The sequence below is a fragment of the Gobio gobio genome, assembly GCF_949357685.1.
Source record: "Gobio gobio genome assembly, chromosome: 2".
Taxonomy (NCBI): Eukaryota; Metazoa; Chordata; class Actinopteri; order Cypriniformes; family Gobionidae; genus Gobio; species Gobio gobio.
In genome coordinates this window covers 18,915,955-18,933,273 of record NC_137098.1, presented here as the reverse complement: position 1 = coordinate 18,933,273, position 17,319 = coordinate 18,915,955, and the positions used below count along the sequence as shown (strand labels likewise).

The window sequence follows — 17,319 nt, the reverse complement described above, 5'->3', positions numbered from 1 at the left end:
TATATATATATATATATATATATATTATATATATATATTTATATATATATATATATTATATATATATATATATTTTTTTTTTTTCAAGCAGAACTTGCAGATTTTCATTTTGTACTCCGACATATTAATTGCTCTTAACTTCAAATATTGAGTAAGCTAATTCATACATTTAAAATTAAACTATAAACTTTAATATTTTAGTAGTGCAAACTTTGCTAGCTTTATCTAGCTAATTCAATTAATGCTACCTTGCTAATTGCTAACACAATGCTTTAATAGCATTAGCATATTACTTTCTGATTGAGTACAGCAATATGGAACATATTAATATGGGGGAATTTGTTCTCAAACTAAGCTCATGCTCCACTCGTCACCATGATGGTAACCGTAACCCTACAATAAAACCCCAACATAATAGAAACTCTTGTGAACTAGCATAACAAAATATTAAACGCTACTAAATCTAAAGTTAATAGAGTTAATCTTAAAGTTAATCTTGCACAAAAAAAAACAATATAATACTTAATTTTGGTATTTACTGTCTCTTTAAGTTAGTCTAGTTCATAAAACTCAAAACAATGAAACAATTCAGATTACTTAAAATGTGTCAGTTTTGAGAACTCAAAAGAAAAAGAAAGTTTTAAATACTAAAAAATGAATTAGTTTGTGTTTACAGTTTACCTGTTCTGTCTACAAACATTTGAATGATTGAGGACAGGGTTGTCCTGACATTTGGCTGTACCTGCCTCGACAATAAGGTCATGATTGATCCACCGTAGTGGCCCTTATTTCATCAGAAACATGACTAAAATCTTGGCCTCTTTTTACCACGCCTCCTTACTCCTCTTCTTTTTCCTGGCTGTTGACCCTCTTTGTAGGTGAGTAAATCCACACACAGACCTTAAATTGCTGTTTAGCAGGCTGAATAGTGATCAAAGTCTTTGTCTTACAGGACTTAAGGAAACACTAGAGAAGAAGAACAGATGCAGGAGCAAGGAGACAGGAACTTGGGAATCGCAGGAAGTAATATTCGCAGGTAGGGAATACAGGTAAGCAATCCATAGTCCAAGGGACTATAGTCCATAGTCTCAATCATCTCCCTATCTTCCGATCTCGTGAATCAGTATATTGTGTACACAAATTCAGGCACTGGTAAAGGACGGTGGCTCAAACACATTGGGAAACTGATGACTGATTTACCAGCAACATGACATCGTCCTCATTGTACAACATCATTACTGGTATTTATGAACAACATCAGAGCAGAGCTGATAACATTCTGGCATTATACCTACTTGTAATGTTATGTCAATGAAAATACTTAGAATGTTATATATACGTGCAACATTTCAGCCGTAAATACATTATAAATGTTTGCTAGATTGTGTCCATTTCCTGTCTAGTGATGTATGTTTATGCTGAAATATAATAAAATAATGGTTTGTATTTTTAAAAACATCTATCGCGTGTCGTTATGTCAGGGGCAAAGCCAGCGGGCGGGCCTGACGGGCATAGGCCCGCCTACTATGATGACTAGGCCTCCCCAGTTTATTATACAAATATAATCATTTAAACAACTGTTATTTAACAAATATTATTTTAACGTAATTACAAAATTATTATAACGTCTCAAATACTGAAATAAATGCTGTCTCATGCATGTCATGCGGCTCGCGCCTGTGAGTTTATGAAGTGTGTTTACCTATTATGTATGCCTCCTGAACACTTTCCATAGAAGATAGAAGGACATAGGGCATTGGAACAGCAGGGTGAGTAAAAGATGGCTTTATTTTCATTTCAGGGTGAACCATCCCTACGAAGCATGTAAACTGCGTTGTTTGTTTATTCAGAATGGAATGGATCGCAAATGGATCCGAATGAAGAAACGTTACTTTGTACACATTTGTTACTTATGCCTACTTTGCTAAAAATATATATAATTTTTCTGATTATGGCATAGCTTTCTCCCCCACCCAATTAGGCTAATAAAGTAAAGATTTAAAAAACACGTGCTTGATCAAGGGCCTGGCCCGGCCCAAGGATAATGCCGGGTCGGGTCGGGTCCAGTTCGGGCTCGGGCAGAGAATCTAAACTCTAAACTGCATATGTTTTGCTGCCTGGAGTCCAGTTGTTTCTGTGAATTGCAGTGATCCATGTGCTTCTCTTTTCTGTAGCTTTCGGCAGTTTGTAAAAATATACCTCAGATTTCTTGTCAAATCTATTTAAACAGTCAATCTCAAAGCTCTTTCTCATTTTAGCTGTGTTTTGTGTGTTTTTCGCGGCATTCACGCTGAAAACCAATGCTCTCAGTCTTTCTGCCACTCAGTGGGCGTAACCGCAGTCACTCCGGCCCATGGTGACATCACGTGCATACCCTCTATAGAGGGTATGAATTGCCATTACTTTCCCGCTGGAACGCGCCCCCTCAGCCGGGGCTGAGTGGCAGAAGAGCTTCTGCGTGACTGGCGTTAATAGGAGAAAACGCGAGTAAAACAATACATCAGTTTAAAAAACAGTTATCAGTTTAAACTAAAGGTTGGACTCAATATTGTGTCCCTTACAACTAGGCAAAGATCCAGTGATCCATGGATATTGACATGCAGCCAAGAATCGTGTTTCTTGACATTTATATACATAAATATCACTGTCAGTCATCACAATTTCAAGAGTGAATCCCACATGTATATGTGGATGAACCTATGTGTTGAAACGTGTTTTATTCAAGTTTTATTCAAATTCTGAATGTGTTATAGGCCTAGTAATTATTTTTCTATATAGCCTAGACAACGCGCAAAGAGCGCTCCCTTTATAATCACTAAAAGCTGTCACTCATTCAATGAACACAATCTCACAAAGTTCTGTTATATTAATCAGTGAAGCTGACGACACAATTAATCTCTTATTTGCATAAGATATGCAGAACTCCGCGCTGGACAAAAACTCGAGCGGTGAGTGGATTCTAACATCAACACCTGTCATTGGCCATTGCATTGTAGAAATCAACAAACATGTCTATGATTGGCTACATTACTCACCGAAGCGAAAACACGTTGGGAATTGAATAATTTGACAAGCGCAAATACAGATTTGCAGGAGATCTTTTGACAACTCTATTTCGCTAATAATATGCTATTATTGCAAAGAAAACAGATCTTAGACCAGCAGTTATGGGCAGCTTTTCTCTTTAAAAGCAATCAGTAGCAGAAGGCGGCAGTGGTTTGAGTGAGAAAATGACACGCTAGTATCAAGACGTCTTCCTCGGTCCGGAGGGGGGCACAGGGTTGTCCATGGGATCCATGCCCAAGCCTCCCCGACCCACCCTCTGACGCCACGTGCATACCCTCTATATGCCAGAGATGATGAGTGTGCTGATGAGGTGCAGGGGATGGATGAGAGAGTGTTGGTGAGGAACAAGAGGGATGCTGGGAAATGTAGTGTGCTAAAGTGACTGGGCTGGTGATGGGAGTTTGTGACAGCAACATTTCTAATCTTGATTTAGATTTCCATCTTATGTTTATATTTTATTTAACTTTATTCCAGTGAACAAAATAGTTTTTGATAATGACTCTGGTACAGACTGCAAATACTCATAGCCATGTCAGGCAAAGTCCAAACACCTTTTTTTTTGGTCTACTTTTGGCCAGAGATTATTTCAGCTACTTATTGTACTTTACTCTATTCAGCAGTGGCGGCTGGTGATAATTATTTTTTTTTTGGGGGGGGGGGGGGGTTAGTATCAAGATGCATGTTGACTAAATTCAAGCATTAAAGAGAAAACAGTGTCTTCACTTTTATCTTTTTACACATTCATTTCCCACATTTAATTGAATGAGGAAATGAAAAACAAAACAAAACAGCCACAACAGACTAGCATGTTGACTATTGACCATACATTTTGCTCTACTTTCTTTCTGGCCAGCAAATTTCTCAATGACTCTCTGACTAAAGTCAGTCATTTCAGTGGTGTCATGACGTTTGCATTGTTCAGTCAGATATTTGAGGTCTCTTACCCCTGTTGTTGTCCACAAAACTTCAGTACCGACACTTTGAAATAAAAGACAGGGAAAGCAATAAAGGGCATTGCTAACAACACATACAGCCAGCCACCTACGTTTCTCATAACAAGCGTGAAGCTCCGAGTGCAGCTGCGTCCTGTCACTGGCATGCTGCTGGATTTGTAAATCGCGTTGGTCCGGTTTGGGATCTTCCAACGAACGCCTTGTGAAAGAATTTGGTTTAACTGCTGCCATCACTACCAAACTGATCATCCTAGCAAGGTTTTGGCGGAGTCAGAGTGACTGTGTCGCCCATGCACTTTCGCTTTCGTGGCCAAGAACCGAAAGTTGAATGACAGGTGACGAGAACCAATCAGATTGGATAAAATAACACGCATCCAATTCTGATTTGCCAGGAACGCAACGACCTGCGTCCAGAGGAGGATCTTTAAGAACCAATTAGAGACCAGCTTCAGGTCACATGCTGCCCGTATATTTTTAGACTCAGATAGACATCCATTTGTCCAGCGTCCCTCGCGCATGAAACCGCATGAGACATATTGAAGAACATATAAAATAGTTAACCGATCAAAGCCAGTTTTTATTAAATGTCAGGCAAAGTCCAAACACCTTTTTTTTTGGTCTACTTTTGGCCAGAGATTATTTCAGCTACTTATTGTACTTTACTCTATTCAGCAGTGGCGGCTGGTGATAATTATTTTTTTTTTTTGGGGGGGGGGGGGTTAGTATCAAGATGCATGTTGACTAAATTCAAGCATTAAAGAGAAAACAGTGTCTTCACTTTTATCTTTTTACACATTCATTTCCCACATTTAATTGAATGAGGAAATGAAAAACAAAACAAAACAGCCACAACAGACTAGCATGTTGACTATTGACCATACATTTTGCTCTACTTTCTTTCTGGCCAGCAAATTTCTCAATGACTCTCTGACTAAAGTCAGTCATTTCAGTGGTGTCATGACGTTCGCATTGTTCAGTCAGATATTTGAGATCTCTTACCCCTGTTGTTGTCCACAAAACTTCAGTACCGACACTTTGAAATAAAAGACAGGGAAAGCAATAAAGGGCATTGCTAACAACACATCCAGCCAGCCACCTACGTTTCTCATAACAAGCGTGAAGCTCCGAGTGCAGCTGCGTCCTGTCACTGGCATGCTGCTGGATTTGTAAATCGCGTTGGTCCGGTTTGGGATCTTCCAACGAACGCCTTGTGAAAGAATTTGGTTTAACTGCTGCCATCACTACCAAACTGATCATCCTAGCAAGGTTTTGGCGGAGTCAGAGTGACTGTGTCGCCCATGCACTTTCGCTTTCGTGGCCAAGAACCGAAAGTTGAATGACAGGTGACGAGAACCAATCAGATTGGATAAAATAACACGCATCCAATTCTGATTTGCCAGGAACGCAACGACCTGCGTCCAGAGGAGGATCTTTAAGAACCAATTAGAGACCAGCTTCAGGTCACATGCTGCCCGTATATTTTTAGACTCAGATAGACATCCATTTGTCCGGCGTCCCTCGCGCATGAAACCGCATGAGACATATTGAAGAACATATAAAATAGTTAACCGATCAAAGCCAGTTTTTATTAAATGCTGAGGCTCTTACTAACAGCCAGCACATCGTATGAGTAAACTATTTTATTTTTATTTCACTTTTATATCATTTTTGTATACATGTATATTTCTGGAATTTTGATGGGGGCGGCGCCGCAGCGCCCTCTATTGACCAGCCGCCACTGCTATTCAGTCTCCCACCCCTTCTATGCATCCCAAGGTGATTCTACGTCTTTTTGCTCTTATACTGATTTGTTTGCTCTTCAATGACAAGTTTCTTGGGATACAATCCTTCATTTTACCATTATTAAATTATCAATATTTGCCTATTATGTGTCCATATTATTTTAGTCATTTTTAGATTGAGAACTGCTCATCATGACATTCCTCCATAGACATTTCACGTTTAATTTTCTTTTTTAGTTTTATTGTTAATATCAATTCACTTTTCTTATTTCTCACACATTTTCACAGTTTAATAGTTTCATTTCACATATTAGTTTCATTTCACCACAAGCTTTCTTGTTCATGGTAACATGCTCATTTGGTTTCATTTTCACTGTTCGCTTTTAAACATAATGGATTGTGAAAAAGGTTAAGCAACATGTTCAGTTTAACACCGCAGTCGTACAGAAATTTTGAAGAATATTTTGGATGCCCTGTGAATGAGGGCTTGGGATGTCGGGTTTCAATATAATAAAAGCACAATAAAAGTGTGTGTAATAATAGTGCAAAGGCATACACTTTGTGTGTACACTTATGTAAGAACATGAATTCACTAGTTAATCTTTTCCCAGGAACTTTGCTCAGTTGTTCCGTCCGTGTTGCTTTATACTTTTTCATGCAAGCCCAAATATTAGGAATAACACACACACACACACACACACACACACAAACACACACACACACGCACACACACACACACGCACACACACACAGTGGTAAAGTTCTTCAAAGTTAAATGGTCAGATACACAGTTTACTCTTCTTGATATGCATATTCATCATAAATATCATAAAACTAAGACTTTCAGAATTGATTGGATAAAAAAATTAACAGATTATTATAAGGCCTTATTTTAACCTTATGTAGACATACCCTGGTCTTCCTCAACATCCTGTAATATGATTACCTTAAGCAGGTAATACATATATATGTTTTTACTGACCTTGACTACAAAAGAAGCATAGCCTAATTCACCATAGTTATTTCTCATAGCAATAGCATAGTGTCCAGTTACCTTAATATCCTTATAACGTCATCAGGCAATACAAAACAAAGTGAAGATAGATAATGGTCTAATTGATGTGGGTAATAACTATTGAGGTTGCCTTTGATGTATTGAATGCACGTACGTCAAAAGCAATGCACACGACCATGCGAAGTAATAATTAAAATGAAGGTAAATGTGGATTGGCGTAACAGAGGGTGTAGCTTATTTTCCTGGGAATGAAAGTGACAATGGAGAGACATTGTGAGGAAACGAAACTCTACTGTACATAAATAGGAGTGGAGGGGAGGGAGGGAGAGGCAGATCAGAGTCACAGAACAATATCATACCTCTGATTAAGGTAAGTCTCATTCTTGCTTATTTCTAATGGTGTTTGCAAAGGAAAGGATTAATAATATTGATCATTATTCTATTGTTGTGTGGAGTTTTTGTTTTGTTTTTTCCTCAAAACAACAAAGCGATTTTACTGTCGTAGTATCTCGCTTTATGATTTTTTTTTTTCACTCAGGAGAAAATCGCGTTAATGCACATGGGCGCGGCTCGCAGTGTGTGCGAGGAATTTTAAGCCGAGCAGAAAATGTTACGAGCACCTCCCGACCTCCCGATGATTTAAAAAAGTTATCGGCCTGATGCAGCGTCTCTCTCGCTCCGTTGTGGTGTCAGGTGTATGGGCAACCTGGCGTAACTGTGGAAGACGCCTATTGCTGCTGAGGAGCAGGCCGGATATAAAAACATTTGCTCGGCCTCCTGCTTGAATAAGGCCGTGGTGATTTTCGTGAAAGAATAAAACTTATTTAATCGTATTATAAGCGCCGGTATTGTGGCCACATGAAAAAATACTATAATAGCCTATATTATAGTAAAATTACTCTAGTAAATAGCCTACTATAGTACTATAGTAAAGTAGTGTTTTTGAACCATAGGCCTATAGTAAAGATACTAAATTGTAGTAGGCTATATTGTAGTGTAGAGCGGGGCACAACAACACTTTTTGACTTTCTCAATCTGTGTAAATCCATTGGGTTCAGAGTATATATTTTTTCCCACATTAATTTCCCACATGTCTAATACAATATGTTGTTTTGTTTCATGAATATAGTCAGTGCTTGAAGTGGAAAAAATAAAGTGCAGGTGTCCTGACATTTCATCCTACCCGTCAGATTGTCCTACCAAGGCTTACTGCGCATGCCCACATCAATATCTTTTATTTTTATTTTTTATATTTATATTTTAAGGGTTGGTTTAGGGTAGGGATAGGGGTAGGTATGGATATTAATGGATATTAATAAAGCAAATCACATTAATATGATTCTGGTAGCACAATCTGATAGGTAGCATTTTACATCCATATTTATTTATTTAAAATATTTACATAGTTTTAAGGGTAGGGGTAGGTATGGATATTAATAAAGCCTCAAATCAGATGAATATGATGCTGGTAGTACAATCTGATAGGCAGCATTTTTTGCTGTCGAATTGTGCTACCTATTGTTTTAAAGGTGAACAATGTAGGATTTTTGCAGTAAAACATCCAGAAATCACTAGGCCAGTGTTATATATTTTGTTTAGTTGAGTACTTAGAATATCCCAAATGTTTTCAACTATTTGTAAATCGTGAGAAAATTGCTATTTTAACCAAGGAGCCGGGACGTGTGAGCTATGCGTGTGAGGGAGTCGCCTGTCGATTGCGTCATATCTGCGTCACCCTCGGTCTCCGGTTTTATTCAGTGAAACGCTTTAGTCTCACTGCATTGTGAACAAGTGTCATAGCAGCCGCCGAGAGAACGTCATAACTTCCTTTTCAACACACTCAGATATATCTAATACGATAAACAGAGCTGCGTTACCTCACACTCAGCACTGGAGAAGAGGAAGTGCCGCCGGCAATCGTGTCATAATAAAAGTCCCGACAGCGACTATGCCATAATAACAGTCCCGCTCTTCAATCGCTCCTGCGGCCTTGCTCAGCTCCACAACACTCGGTCCTGCTCTGCTTCAGACTACAGTAATGTTAATAATCGCATCCATGAACATGATTTCTGCCCGAGTCCTATCCTGACTTTTCCTGACCGGTTTCCCACCGGCTGTGAGGTGAAGACCACATGTCCCGAGATTCTGCGCTCAAACGTGGCGTCATCAAACTACGCCTTTGTTTTGAACAGGCGACCTCTAGTGGACGGAAAAGTTACATAGTGTAGCTTTAATGGGAGGTAGCAAAATCTGACAAGGTAGGACAAATCGACAGAACACCGGTACTCACCAGAGGGGGCGGGGCTTTGTTGGGGGCGTGGTTATGGGGGGATTGTTTAGTCAATAATTCAAGAAGGTCCGTATTTTAAAGCTCTTTCTAATTTGTTCTCATCCTTAGAACTAACATATATTTCTTGTAATTGTTTAACTATATCATTTGTTACAATAAGGGTTTATTTACAAAGCAAGACCATTGACGGCACCTCATTACCATGCAGGCCAATGTTAACTTTTTTCTTTCTTTTTTCTAATCAAATAGCAACACAGTTAGAAACTATAGCTACAACATGCGGCTGTTGTCATCAGTAGAAGTAGTGTCACTCTCGTCCTCGTCACCACTTGTGACCGCGACCGCGGCACAAGTGCTTTGTATTTTAACCGAGCAGCTATGGTTGCGCGTTTCACACACCCTCTCCGGACCACGTTGAGTTGTTGACACTGACAGCGGCAAAAGCGACGCATGCGCTTTTCACTTGTAAAACTCAAGGGTGTATGGGTAATGTAGTCTCTGCTCGCAAATTAGCGTACCGGTATGCTAAAAGCACGTTCTGGGCGCACGGAGAGGTGGCGGTACGCTCAAGAGCTATATTTGGAAGTGGCGGTACTGAGTACCGGCCCACTTTAAGCACTGAATACAGTGTATACTTTTCCCTTTCGAGAGTACTCTCGTATTGCGTTTGCTAAACGCTATGGGGAATTCCTTTCCTCGAGATATTGAAGCAACATTTTTATCCTAAAAATACCATGTAAAACGCAGTGCAGCTGCACAGCTCTCAGCAGGAAGCTGCTGCGTGCTGATTGGCTGTGCCGCTGCAACTGCAGGAACCTATGGCAAGACCGCTGGGTGGGACGGACCAATCAGGTCCTTCTAATATTCCCGCCACAAGCAGCAGCAGAGCCAAGGGTATAAAAGACCCTGTCTCGCTAGGTTCGTCAGATTATTTCTTCTTCAGCGACTCACCTCGCTGAGCTCTGGATCGAAGCCTGCCGTCGACACGCACCCAGCGGAACTCTGCAGCCTGAGGACGTCGGACTCTCCGCCTTCAGCCTGCCTTCCAGCTGCGCCATCCAGCACATATACTTTTATTACAAATACCATAACTCACTCAAAAAGAGCCGAGACGTTGTTTCAAATGTCTCGTTCCTGTGCCTCGTGTAGAGGCTTTCTCTCGGACAAGGATCGGCACATCATCTGCCTTTCATGTCTCGGACGAGACCACGCGCAGGCCACGCTCAACCAGGGCGGCTGCCCGGAGTGCGACGAACTGGCGCTGCAGACCCTTCGGGCTCGGCTCGCCAGTTTCGATCTGAATCCCGTCCCTTGCTCTCAGCCTCTCGAGCCGCGGAAGAAGAAACGCCGCGACCAGAGGCCCCTGGAGCGCTCTGACGAGCACACGCCAGGCATTTCCCCGCGTGCCTCGCCATCGCCCGTCATGTTCGCCGAGGAACAGCACATCTCCCCTCGTCTGGCGGCTGCTACTGTTTCCTTCGGCGGACCGGAAGAGGAGGAGGATGACAGCCTTTCGCTTGCTGCATCTGAAAGCGGGTGGTCGGATACCGTCTCGGAGCACGCCACTTCGACGCAGACTGCCAGCAGTGGCAAAACCTCAGTGGACGCTGAGCTTATGCGCCTGCTCACTAAGGCCGTGGACGACCTCGGCATTGACTGGTCTCAACCCCAGGAGCCCACGAGAAGCAGACTGGACGAGTGGTTTTTCGAGAACCGCCGCCACCCGACCACTCAAAAACCTGCTCCCTTCTTCCCAGAAGTCCACGAGGAACTATCTAAGTTCTCGGTGGTCGATGGTGCTCAGGAAAAGGGATATCACGCTCTTCCTCCCCTCGAGGAAGCCGTCGCTGTACACCTTTGCCCGCCCTCCGCCAGAGGATGGCAGTCAAAAGCTGTGCACCCATCTAAGACCTGCCGCACTACTTCCAGCCTCACCGGTCGAGCATACGCCTCTGCCGGCCAGGCGGCCTCAGCGCTTCACTCTATGGCGGTGCTTCAGGTCTTCCAGGCCAAACTCCTCCGTTCCCTGGACGAGTCTGTCCCTGATACCGAGGCTCTGAAGGACCTGCGCGGCGCCACTGACTTGGCCCTGCGCGCGACCAAGGCCAGCGATCGGCAGATGCATGGCCAACTTGTGGCTTAACCTGACCGAAATGAAAGACTGGGACAAGACCGCTTTCCTGGATGCACCCATGTCGCCTTCAGGACTATTTGGTCCCTCTGTGGTTGGGTTTACAGAACGCTTCACAGAGGCGCAAAAGGCTTCACAGGCAATGCGACATTTCCTGCCCAAGCGTTCCAGCTCCTCTGCTAGCCGTCACGCTAAAGCTGGACCAGCCCAGCCCACCAAGGTTGCGCCACCAGCCTCACGGGGCTTCTAAGCCCGGACAGCGTTCCCACTCTACGAGCCGCAGCAGACCGCCGAAGCGTCGAGGTCCCCGACCCAGCAATGTGTCGAAACCTGAGCCGCCGAAGCCATCCTAGCCAGAAGCACAAAGAGAAGGTGGATAATACCCGCTTCGGCCGGTTTACCACCTCGCTCTCGTCCAAAACGTCCCCCAGCTCCCTTCAGTCAGGTGGCTGGGCACATCACATACACAGCCAACGAGCCCATAAACAAACGCGCTCGTCTGTACACAAACGCCATTTCACGGCGACCCATATGAATCACAAAAATAGTTTTTTCTCTGTAGGCAGTGTGCCAGCATTAAAGCATGTACCCCTACACTCAATCACTCTCCCATGTTCCCCAGCCCCCTGCACCCAGGCGGCTGGAAACACTATTCTCACAGCCAACGAGCCCGTACTCAAACGCGCTCGCCTGTACACAAGCACCAATATTCTATGTCCCTCGGCCCCCTGCACTCAATTATCTCGCAATCAAAGAGCCCGTGAATGAACGCGCTCCGATAAGCGCCACTTTAACACAACATTATTGGGCCACCGAGTCCCTGTTACTCAGCGACTCGCCCCACAAATTAATTCAGCCCCTGGCTTCGAAGGCCGAGGCCTGGCAGGCCATTGCCGGCATTTCAAAATGGGTGTTGAACATAATAGAACAAGGTTACTCGCTACAGTTTGCTCGCAGAAGCAGTTTGAAGAGACAACGGTGAGAAGCGACACAAGTCATGTGCTTCGAACCGAAATATCAAAACTGTTAATGAAAGGGGCGGTGGAAGCCGTACACCCCTCACGGAGCGAGTCAGGCTTTTACAGCCGTTACTTCCTTGTACCAAAAAAGGACGGTGGTCTCAGGCCCATTCTAGATCTCAGACATCTGAACAGGGCCCTTATGAAGCGCCCGTTCAAAATGTTGAAAATGAAACAAATCTTCGCGCACATTCGCCTGGGAGATTGGTTTTTCACTGTGGATCTAGAGGATGCCTATTTCCACATACAAATAGCCCCTCATCACAGGCCATTCTTGAGATTCGCCTTCGAGGGGAAAGTTTACCAATACAAGGTGCTAACCTTTGGTCTATCTCTGGCTCCCCGCACGTTTACGAAGTGCATGGAAGCGGCGCTAACCCCGCTGAGGCTTCGGGGAATGAGAATTCTCAACTATCTCAACGACTGGCTCATAGTAGCTCAGTATAGTTATTGAACCACAGATCTTGGCTTCTCAACCATTTAAAATGCTTGGGCCTCAGAATCAACGTGGCAAAGAGCTCATTGTCTCCCACACAGAACGTTTAGTTTCTGCAAACAGTGTTAGACTCACTGCAGATGAACGCGCAACTGACGTCACATCGCGCGCTCTCTGTTCAGAACCGAGCGGTTTCCCTCAGGTCCGGTGCACTCACTCCTCTCAAACACTTTCAGAGGATGTTGGGTCTCATGGCCTCGGCGGCGCCAGTTCTCAGACTAGGTCTGTTACACATGCGCCCCCTACAGCGTTGGCTGAATCGCCGCGTTCCAGTTCACGCATGGCTCTCGGGCCGATTAAAAATCAAGGTAGACCACAGCTGTGTGTTGGCTCTGGCTCCTTGGAAAAATCCTGTCTGGTATCAGACGGGTGTGAGCTTGGGCACTGTTACGAAGTGGAAAGTTATCTCGACAGATGCATCCAACCTAGGTTGGGGAGCCCTTCACGAGGGCAGGCCAGTCTCCGGTCTCTGGTCAGACTCGGAAAAGAGCCTTCACATAAACTGTCTAGAGATGAAAACGGTCACGCTATCGCTAAGAGCTTTCCTTCCGTACATAAAGCACCACCATGTCCTGATCCGAACGGAAAGCAGGTCAGTGGTAGCCTATATAAATCGCCAGGGCGGTCTAAGATCTATTGGTCTACACACAATGGCGGAAATGTGCCAGGCATTCTGAATTTGGGTCAGGACATGCTGTCCAGGGGCAAAGTGTCCCCAGCAGAGTGGTCTCTTCAGCCACAAACGATTCAGACAATTTGGGGCATGTTTGGAGAGGCAAAAGTTGATCTTTTCGCCTCACAAGACAATGCTCAATGCCTAATATATTTCTCCAAGCACAAGGATGCGTTGGCCCACGAATGGCCCAACCTCCCTCTTTATGCTTTTCCCCCAATCTCAATGTTACCTCAGGTCATAGAGAGGATCAGGGAGAGCAAATGTGCTGTGCTTTTAATAGCCCCGCTCTGGAGAAATCAACCATGGTTCTCACTGCTAAGTCAGATGCAGGCGAAACGGCAGATCTGGCATCCCCGTCCCGATCTATGGGCGCTTCATTTCTGGCCCATCAACGGGTACATGAGAACCTCTCTGAAAATTTATTAAACACTATTTCTGAAGCCAGAGCCCCCGCGACCAGACGGCTCTATTCAGGCAAATGGTCAGTCTTTTCGGACTGGTGTAAAGCACGAATCCTGACCCCACATAATTGTGAAGTGTCAGAAGTGCTCACTTTTTTACAAGAGCTACTGGACGCGGGTCGTTCCCCCTCCACGCTCAAAGTTTATGTGGCTGCTATAGCAGCATATCACATACAAGTGAATGGACTGTCGCTGGGAAAGAACGATCTTATTGTGCGCTTCCTTAAAGGGGCTAGAAGGCTTCACCCACCTCGCCCCCCTTCAGTTCCTATATGGGACCTCTCCACGGTCCTGGATGCTATGAAAGGCTCAACATTCGAGCCTCTGCATTCGGTGAGCTTAAAGCTCCTATCACTCAAGACCGCTTTTCTGCTAGCGATCGCATCAGTTAAGCAGGTGGATGATTTGCACGCGCTCTCAGTGAGCGCCTCTTGTCTGGAATTTGGGCCAAACAACTCTAAAGTCGTCCTCAAACCAAGACATGGATATGTACCTAAAGAGCTTTCAACTCCGTTCAGAGCACAGGTCATTTCACTTTCAGCACTCTCATCATCGTTAGATGAGGAAGATGCTAATTTGCTCTGCCCTGTCAGAGCGCTGAGAATATACATAGAGCGTTCCGCTGCTTACAGGCAAACTGAACAGCTCTTTGTGTGCTTTGGCGGCCGCTCCCGTGGGTGCGCGGTTACAAAGCAGACCTTGTCACGTTGGATAGTGGATGCTATCTCGCTGGCTTATGAGTCTAAAGATCTCAGCTGCCCTATAGGCGTCAAAGCTCATTCTACTAGAGGCATGGCCTCGTCGTGGGCTTGGTCTACTGGCATTTCACTGAATGATATCTGTGTGGCGGCAGGCTGGGCCTCCCCGTCCACTTTTATCAGGTTTTATAATTTGGATGTCCCTGCCTTACAGGCTGGGCTTCTCGCTGTGTAATACATATTAACCCCTTAAGGCTCGACAGTCTGGTCTGGGTTAAGTATTTGTATAAGTCATAAGCACATTCCTTATACGACTCGAATTGTCTGGTCATTCAATATTTTTTGGCCCGACTATGTCTGGTCATACATATATATATATATACATATATATACTACACGTACCTTTGCATGTTATTCTCATTAAATAGCCTGACTCAGGTCTGGCTCATATTGGGGACTTATTATATCATATTACGGGCTCACTTAGGTCAGCTTGGCTATGGTGTCTCCAGGCTTTCAGAGCCGTTAAGCGAGCACGGCGTTTTGCATTGGTTCCCCATAGCGTTTAGCAAACGCAATACGAGAGTACTTACTGTCGTACAATTGAGTACGAACAATTTAGGTAAAAAAGTATATATATATTTTTTTATTTTAATGGCCGATCGTTTCACTAGATAAGACCTTATTCCTCAGCTGGGATCACGCAGTACCATTTGAAGCACTTCAAAGCCCTTTGAAACTGCATTGATTTGGACCTTCAGCATTTTGGTTGCAATTGAAAACCATTATATGATGAAAAATCCTGGAATGTTTTCTTCCGAAAACTTAATTTCTTTTCGACTGAAGAAAGAAAGACATGAACAGCTTGGATAGGATGGGGGTGAGTAAATTATCAGGAAATTTTCATTTAGGGGTGAACTAATTAAATAATCAGTTTTTGTTTTAGCACGAACGTCTTTTCCGGCAGGTCGCCCCGCCTGCCCACTCATTCACGTTGTATACATGGCTCCAAACGCCACTCGAAGCAATTCTACAATGCTAAAATCTTTTCCATACAAATTTCTAAGCTATTTAAAAAAAAACAATTTCTGCCGCTTCCATCAGCATTCACGGTAAAATAATTTCTGCTTTTCCCGAAATGTATTGTGTTTGCCACAATTCACAATTGCGATTCTGTCTTCTAACAATTCTAATCGATTCACAAATTTCAATAATCGATGTTCTAAAGGTATGTTAATAATGTGGTGTTTTTGAAACAATGACGACAGAGTCAACTGCGAAAGCAGCGCTCGTACAGTGTAAAGAGTGCACACCGCACAGACTTGCAACAGGGGAACATACAACAGTTCATTAAGAATTAGAAAATTATCTTAAATAATGTATGGTTACCGGCACACATCAAGCTTTTCTTGCAATCTTGCCGCCTCTTTATGTGTAGGTCTTCTATAGACAGATAGCCTACTTTTCACACACGAGAAGTAGGCGTTCATCAAGGTCGCGCACGCAGTTGCCGTGGTGATGAACAATACTGGTAAAGCGAATGAATGTATCGTGAGGCTAAGTCACTAAAGTGATGACAATACAACAGTGCAAACAATCAGCCACTAGTTGGAACCAGCTGATAATCACTGCCTTTGATTCAATACTTCTCAACTTGACGCTCACATAAGCACGGTCACACAGGGCTCAACACAGTGCGACCACACTCGCATTTGCGACTAAAAATAGACGTGTGCGAACTGTACAATGTATTTTGGAGCACCCGTTTTCTTAAATGTAACATCAATACCTTACAGTAGGCTATATTGTATATCATGCGTATGAATGATTATTTTAAGCCATCTTATATTTTGGGGATATAAAAACATATCTTGATACTGCAAACTTCAAAGGCTATTTCGTTAAATAAATGTGAGCTTCACGTTTCAGATCATTCTGAGCATTCTACGGGCTTGCACAACAATGCTTCAGAATGCACAACAATGCTTCAGAATGCTTCAGTTCAGAGCAGTTCACAATCAATGAATAGTGCACACATATACTAATTCTTATGAACAATTAAATTTTTTTAAAGAAAAAAAGTTATTTATATTGTATGTTGTATACAGGGCTTGACATTAACACCCGCCAACCCGCCATTTGCGGGTGGATTTCAGCTGTGACGTGTAACACAGTCACTCCCACTAGCCACTTTGGCGGGTCTTCTCAAAAGGCATCTGTTATAATCGCAATGCGCATTATAACCAATCACATGCAATTCTGTTGAGCTTATAAATGCAATGTCATAATCAGAGGCGTTCAGATTAGTCATCGCTGAAACGCCAGAGTTTTGTTCTCCCTGAAATCTGCACTCTTATCATAAACAACAAAGCAGAGATGTGTGTGTGATGTACGTAGGAGATTAATTAATCATAGAGCGATTGACTGGTTTTGTTCTATTTCAGCAGCGAAAATAGTTTCAAACAATTATCACAACAGAACCATAGCACACTAGACTGGGTAAACCCAGCCTGATCTGCCGGCGAGTTGATTTCGCCCTGCAACTCAGTCTGGAAACCTGTACATTAATTTCTACTGCTTCTGTTACACTTTTGCGGGAACCCATCACAGACTGTCTTATCCACCTGGCGGGTTTAACACGATGACGGATAGAAAAGCGATGGGTCGTTGCCCGTTGATCACACCTCTTGTGGTCTGATTGGTTGAAGGACTATCCAATTGCTTACAGAGTCATTTGAATTATGCTCGTTTATCACGCCTCTTGTGGTCTGA

At 43.4% G+C, this 17,319-nt stretch overlaps 1 protein-coding gene across 2 annotated transcripts in view; it reads left to right on the top strand.

Moving 5' to 3' along the window:
* The first annotated feature begins 7,020 nt into the window (after window positions 1–7,020).
* The window catches only part of LOC307142473 (E3 ubiquitin-protein ligase TRIM21-like), a 35,084-nt gene continuing 24,785 nt past the window's right edge, over window positions 7,021–17,319 (top strand). Inside the window, exon 1 of one of the 2 annotated variants that reach the window (XM_079843387.1) lies at window positions 7,021–7,146. The gene's annotated coding sequence lies outside the window, so the exon portion shown is untranslated. The remainder of the gene's footprint in view (window positions 7,147–17,319) is intronic. The other variant, XR_013818480.1, reaches the window with a different exon arrangement.